This window comes from Lutjanus erythropterus, chromosome 13 (genome assembly GCF_056507025.1).
Source record: "Lutjanus erythropterus isolate fLutEry1 chromosome 13, fLutEry1.hap2, whole genome shotgun sequence".
Classification (NCBI taxonomy): Eukaryota; Metazoa; Chordata; class Actinopteri; order Lutjaniformes; family Lutjanidae; genus Lutjanus; species Lutjanus erythropterus.
Window position 1 is genome coordinate 7,906,865 of NC_139329.1, and position 7,505 is coordinate 7,914,369.

The 7,505-nt window shown below is 35.7% G+C and overlaps 1 protein-coding gene across 3 annotated transcripts in view; it reads right to left on the reverse strand.

Annotated features, from left to right (window-relative positions):
• Positions 1-3,112, reverse strand: part of mical2b (microtubule associated monooxygenase, calponin and LIM domain containing 2b) — a 79,099-nt gene extending 75,987 nt beyond the window's left edge. For 2 of the 3 annotated variants that reach the window (XM_084734818.1, XM_084734817.1), the window contains exon 1: positions 2,885-3,112. The gene's annotated coding sequence lies outside the window, so the exon portion shown is untranslated. The remainder of the gene's footprint in view (positions 1-2,884) is intronic. The other variant, XM_084734819.1, reaches the window with a different exon arrangement.
• Between the last annotated feature and the right edge of the window lie 4,393 nt (positions 3,113-7,505).

Below are 7,505 nucleotides of genomic sequence, written 5' to 3' on the forward strand. Positions count from 1 at the left end.
AATTTAAGGGCTATCTTAAAAATATTTGTGTATATCCCTAGGAGGGTGAGGCGAGGTGTTTGCAATCTACATACTCACTTCTAGATGCCTCTAAATACTACACACTGGTCCCTTAAAAAATTGATTTTGCCCTGTGAAAGCATTTTATCGTTCCAGGCAGCCAGCAGACATTTGTTGGGCTTACCCCAAAAGGTTGGGCTTGGGTACGCTATGTGACTGAATCATAGAGCAACGTATGGAGTGCTCAGATCTGGTTTTAATAGGGTACGTAATGCTGTTTCAGCCCGGTTTAATGAGCAGTAACGGTGTAGAAACAGCCTTTTTCTGCAGTTATCCCTGTTTGAACCACCATTTCACAAGGATTTGTCCTGGACCTCTGACCCGTTAGGCCTTTATGCTGACCAAGCTGCTTCTGTCCAACACTCACATTCAGCAACTATAAGCTACTTGCAAGGACAATTGCAATCCATAATCCACGTATATGCATGAAGCACACTACTGAGTGTACGAGCAGTGTGTACCCCGTTCTCTCTCCTCACAAACAGCAGCCTGCTCTGCTTTGCAGGGTTATGTAAAAATGAAAGGGGGGAAAGCATTCATTAGGTTTGGATGCATATCCAGTTCTAATGAAGAGTGACCCTCCATATTACTCAAGCGTAAATTGAGTGAAAGTTTATCCCACAACTGAAACATCAGTCCACAACAACTGGGGGTTCTAAGATGAGATGCGGCCGTCTTGCCTGACTGGATTTCAGGACGTGAAGCCACCTGCTGCTCACAGGAACCAGCTGGAAGATGAGGAGGAAGGGACACATTCGTATCACTGCATAAAACTACAACTTCACATGCGCCACCCTGAAACTTCATGGGGGAAATTTCACTGTCATAAAAGGTTTTTCTGTAGCTCTATGGGCAAAATTTGAACGGCCACTATGAAACAGAGGCTTTTCTACAATTTCCAATCCTCTTACATGTCCTTCTTAAAGCCATCGCACCTTGTTAAGAGGTCTGCTTAAGCAAACTAGTGGAAAGCTGCAACGATCGGTCGAGTAATCGATTAGTCATCAACTATCGAACGAATCGCCAACTATTTTGATAATGTTAAGAGAATACCAACAGCAAAACAGACACAGAATGTTTCCAGATCATATTTCTGCCCAGACTTGTACACTATAAACTAGGACTGCTAATCATAATATTATAGAGAGAGCCAGAGCCAAATTACATTTTTTTTGAATGAAGGAAAATGTAAGAAAACAGCATTAAAGTGAGTATTGTCATGCTGCATACATGCCCTGGCCTAAAAATCTTGTTCTCCACATGAAACAAAAAATGTTTGTTCGGTACAGACCCCAACAAATGTCAGATCAACATGTTTTTAATAAGGTTTTTTTAAGGAAAAAAGACAATTGTGATGCAAAAATTATCACTTTTTTACCATATCATGCAGCCCTACTGTAAATATAATAATATAATTTGTTTTAATTCTAATAAGTTAGTCTCCGGGCTGTAAAACAAATAAACTTTTTATTAAAATGTATTAATATAAAATTAACTTGATACTAATTCAGCTGTACATAAGAAAACCTGTTCAATAAGCTTAAAATATTAAAGGAATAGTTCACCCAAAAATTAAAATTCAATTGAAAGTCTGCACAGGAAAAAAAGTGTTTCAGAATCTCCCAAACAACTGAAGTGAACAGTGACCAGTGACCAAACGGAAAAAAACAAAACAAAACAAACAAAAAAAAACCTTTAAAAAAAAATGCCTCCATACTGCTCGTCTGGTGTAATCCAAGTCTCCTAAAGCCCTGGCATGCCGTTCACTTGAGCGCGCACACCGTCAACACCACGCATGCATGTGGCTCCAAGCTAAAGATCTAGAAGATTCAGGCTAAAAACATGGTATAAATGACGTCTTCCAAGTCAACTCGGCATGTTTTAGGAGACTTCGATTACACCAGACAAGCTGTGTAGAGGCATTTTATGTTTTTTATTTTGTTTTTTACTTTTGAAAACTGGTCACCATTCAATTTAATTGTTTGGGAAACTTCCAATTTGTGTGAGTGGATAATGACTAAATTCTGATTGACATTACATACTTGATTTCCGTTTACATTTTCTCAGTTTGAAAGTTCAAACTATAAAAAGAAATGCATGCTGGGAGGTCTGCCAAGGTGCTGACCGTGCTTTTTTGTAAACGTAATGTAATCGGTCGATAGAACTCTGTATAGTACATTGATTCAGCTCATCATTTCAAGTCAAAAGATATTAAGCGAGAAGTTTATGAGTTCTGAACTTTAAAGGAAAAAGATCTGATCTGATCTGATGTCACCTTGATCAACATTTTCACCATTTTAAACATTTTATTGACCAAACAACAAATCAATTAACCAAGAAATTATTAAAGCATTAGCAACCACTCTCTTTTTAAACCCCTCCAGGATAGAGCATGTAAATGAATATTATCTGACAATCAAGTATTTGTGGCTAAAGTCTGTGGTACACCTACTAACTATTCATGACACGATGGCATTAAGTTGCAGTAGCTAGTAAAGAATCCGTTTTCCTCATCTTTATGACAGACTAAAACTGCTTTTAAAAGAAGACCACTGAATCTTTGTTTGGGGCCTGCCCAGGTCACCTGTTGCACCTCCACCATCTATAAAGTTACAGCCAATAAATAAATAATTCAGCAGCAGCTAAGTCCCATAACGGTTGGCTTCAGGCAAGCTCTACATGGACATAAAAAAAATCAGCAACAACACTTCCCTGACAGTGTGAGCTGAATGTCAGATATGAACAATTTCAAAATAACATTCCTGATAAGCGCTCAGTCGTGCACTCACGCTCAGAGAGGAAAGTGCGGCTGTCAGCTACTTACACCGGAGACAAGTAAACGGCAGTCCCGCTGGAGTCCTCCGGCTCTTATCCACAATATGACTGCAAAGAAACGGTCCTCGCTGCTCGGTTCACACATTAATATCGGCGCCGTAGGTCTGTCCAGCGACCTGTTCCTCACATGATAGCAGCCGTGCGTCTGTCCGTCTGCCGACCCCCGTGTTGTAGACTAGCGTTAAGTTCTCGTGTAGCACAGCGAGCCAACTTCCGCTTACTACTTTTTCACAATAAAAGCGTGAATGTGTTTTATTATTGTGCATCCACGAATCAAACTCTCCAAACTCTCCAGTGGCTCTCTATGGCCTTGGCAAAAAAAAATAAAAAAATAAATAAAAAAATAAAAAATAAGGAAATGAATACCTTTTTTTTCTATTTCAAGTTTCATTTATAATTTTCTTTTGTCGAAAAAGTTGAGAAAACTTAAAATTTCAAGGAAACATACTGCAATAGATTTTTGAGTTTTGAATTCTTAAGTTGTCAAAAAGTTAACAACCACTAATAATGTCTTGGGATATTTTACTTTTCTGCTTTAAATACATTTAATTCTTTGAGTTTTAGAACCCCCCAAAAAAATGTATTTAAAAATTATCGAGTAAATGTATTAAAGTGGAAGCAAATGAAAATATTTATATTTTCATTTTGGGCACAGCTCACAGTGACCTTTTTTTTTCTTGGAATTTATAAATTTCAAAGATTCAAGTGTAACTAAAGAAGAAAAGTAGATCGTCTCAACCAAAGCTTATAGGTCAGCAAAACTTTTTAAGGTATATTTCAAAAGTCAAAACTTGAAAATCTTATAGCAGTACTTTGCCCTGAAATTTTGAGTTGTCTCAACTATATTTTTAATGTGAGGTGATTCTTATATTCTCTACATATACATATGTAGTCAATACATATTTTTTGTTTGTTTTTAAGTGTTATTATAATATAATATTTTGTCAGCTAAAATGTGTGTCATGGCCTAAGTCAATGGCTCAGTGCCTTTTCCTCTAAATTTTGACAGTGGCTAGTCTTTTTGGTCTTCATAATAAGAACTGATATTTTTTTCATTCTCATGGCCCATTTCTTTTGCAGTATTAGGGCAGCTAAGATTCAACTAATAATTTTATCAACTTCCAGGTGAATAATTCTATCTACATCTGAAAGGCTGGAGTGATAATTTAGTTACATGGTTGTTCTTCATATTTCTTCAACTGGACACTATCTGCTATGTTTCAATGCCAAAAAAAAAAAAAAAAAAAAGTTTCATTCCATTGCCTAACTTACGACTAGCATTATATTGTTCCTACAGGGAAACTACTTAGCCAAGCTAGCTAGCTGGCTTAATCAGCTAATTGGCTTCCTGTGCATAATACAGCCTATTCTGATATTTATACAATATAATAAGCCAGTTTTAGAATATGTCACTGTGGTTTTTGTTGGAGTTTACAATGGATTTAATTCATTGTCAGTGCAAGCTTAAACTCTTCCACAGAAAATTTTGGTGAATTCACGTCTGTAAAGTAACTATTTACTAATTACAAACAATTTCTTTATTTATTATTATGTGATTTAGAATTTAAAGACATTTTGTTAATAAAGGTCTTCCAAATAGCCCACTGCAACTATGACATAATAAAATATTTTATTTGTGAGGCACCTCTAGATCTAGGGTTTTTAAGACCTGCTTGTATTTTGAAAGTAAAGTTGCCCCATGTCCGGTATTGCTTTGTCTGTCTGTGTCTTGCTTGACACAGCTAATGCAGAATTTGACCAAGCTGCACTTCCCAGTTACCCTAAAAAGACATCCATTTTATAAAGATATCCAACTGAAACCCAGGTGATGGTATGAATTTCAACTGTCAGGTGGATTTCTCTCTGTCAGCATTCAGTTCACAGAGGATACCAACAGCAAAACAGACACAAAATGTATCCATATCATATTTCTGCCAGGGCTTCTGCACTGCAAATATAAACTGTTTTTTTGTTTATTGATTGAAATGTCAAACTATTTAAAAAAAAAAAAAAAAAAAAAAAAAGGAGTGTCTCAGTAGTTTAACTTTAAGTGTGCAGATATGCTGACTGAAACTTAATTAATGACTTGAGTAATTGTGAAGAGTGTTGTGAAATTTAAGAGAAGTTTAATTAATGTGGATAATAAAATAAATAAATAAAACCAGAGAAAAGGCAGTATTTTTTAACACATTAAGATTGTGTCACATTATTGTTAATGAAATATTTAAGTGTAGATGTAAATTTTCACCCTCATGGAAACATCCTCATTATATGATATTATATAATATAATCATTATAATCATGATAGAATTATGACATATATATTTACATGAAGATAAATACTGTTTTGTTCAGTTGCCCACCACACACACACACACACACACTTCTTCCCACACCAGCCGCAAGGAGGAGGAACCATTTATTGCTGTGACAGCTGTCCTCTGAAGGCAGAAGGAAAGGGCTCTTGAACGCTGAACATGCTCCTTAGACAGGAGGTAAAGAGACACTGCATACCTGACACTGTAGTTAAAATACTTCAAATGTGTGAGCAGTGTTATCAGTGGTTGCTCATTTTTTTTAGCCTGTTTACATTGTGACCCTTCACTTAAAATTCTTAATATTTTAATTCGAAATGGCATCTGTGAGTGGCCATTGTGCTGTTGGAAAGACAGGGGGAATTATGTCATTAGAAGGTATCTCAAAACCTGGCAAAATAAAACCAGGACTAATTCCATGGCCAGTGACGACAAGATAAATGAGGAATTATGGAATTTTCCTTATGATGGAACCGATTTTCAAAATCAGTCAGCATTTTGAAACTCCTATTGTGTGAACCCAGCTAAAAGTGGCCAAATCTGGACCATGCTAGCATCATGCTAGCCACATGCAGCATAATCAGCCATACACATGCTAAACTACCTACACTTAGTCTATCGTCTTGCTCCTCTCTCCATGCAGTGTAACAGTACAACTATATACACCGATCAGGATAACATTATGACCACTGACAGGTGAAGTGAATAACACTGATTATCTCTTCATCATGACACCTGTCAGTGGGTGGGATATATTAGGCAGCAAGTGAACATTTTGTCCTCAAAGTTGTTGTGTTAGAAGAAGGTAAAATGGGCAAGCGTAAGGATTTGAGCGAGTTTGACAAGAGCCAAACTGTGATGGCTAGACGACTGAATCGGAACATCTCCAAAACTACAGCTCTTGTGGGGTGTTCCTGGTCTGCAGTGGTCAGTATCTATCAAAAGTGGTCCAAGGAAGGAACAGTGTTATGTTATTTGATTGCAGATTTACATAATATAAAGAGTAGAAATAAATAGTTCTAAATTGTTCTAAATGTGCACTTTTCTCCAAAACTGTGCCTTTATAATTGTGTATGAAGAATGAGATCCACTCAGTTATTCTGTGTGTCTGTGAGTGCACACACCTGAAAACCAGTGTTCCAGTGTTATTTTCAATTTACCAGATCAGATTCTGGCCCTTTTTTTGCCCTGGTCTGCCCTCAAGTGGTGGAGAATTGCTACAACATCATAAGGGGGTACATTGCCTTCTTTATCCAAAAAGAGGATATAAAGTGTCAAACGACAGTTATCCACACCTAATTAATAAGACACTTAATACTTAATTCAATTATATTACATGCTTTTGTCTGGATGCCAATAAAACTACCCAAATATGATTTGGTAGGATTAGATTTCATAAAACTCACTCTAAGGTCTTTTTGAAGGGCATCAAAGATTTGTGGTTTTAATGGAAGTCAGTGGACAGAAACATGTCAAGGGACATAAAAAGGTTGAAATATTTCACACAATGCAGCAATGGACACAAAAACTGAGATACAAATACTGTGTTCCAGTTATCTCAAAGGTAGCCAGTGCAGATATCAGTATTTTTGTGTCCAGGCAGTAATGGTACGGCAGTCATTTATATCTATGACATTATACCAATGAATCATATTATTTTAACATTAAACACTGGGAAATAATAAAGTGCAAAAATATACTATAAATTAGATTAGGAATAAAGTAATTCTGGTAGGTAGGAAATACATATTAGAATGGACTGCTACCTCTAAAAATGTAGTTATAACATGAGTGCATAATAAGGAATAGTAAGGATTATTCACTGATAAAAAATAATAATAATAAATTTCAAGTTTAAGTTGTTTTTTAAAACACATTTTTGATTGTTGGTCGATCAAAATATTAGAGTGATAAATAAATTGTAATTTTGAAGAGGTTATTTTACATTGTAACACACCTTAAAGAAATTACCACAGACCTAAATTCAGCAGATGTACATATATACATATGTATGTACACACATTGTGATGTAGTGATGCAGTGTACATGATCACCTTATTACACACCTTACTACTTAAAAAACAAGTTTACACAAAATATTAATTAAATTAATGAATTAATGAATTAATGAATGAATTAATTAATTAATTTATTTATTTATTTATTAATAATTCATTCATTTTCATTAATTTAAGCGTGATTTTATTCCTCCTTCACAGTCTATGACCGGAGCTGCACCCACAGCAATGATCTGCTATTCATTGCAATGGTCTGCCATTTGGAATTTTAGAAAAA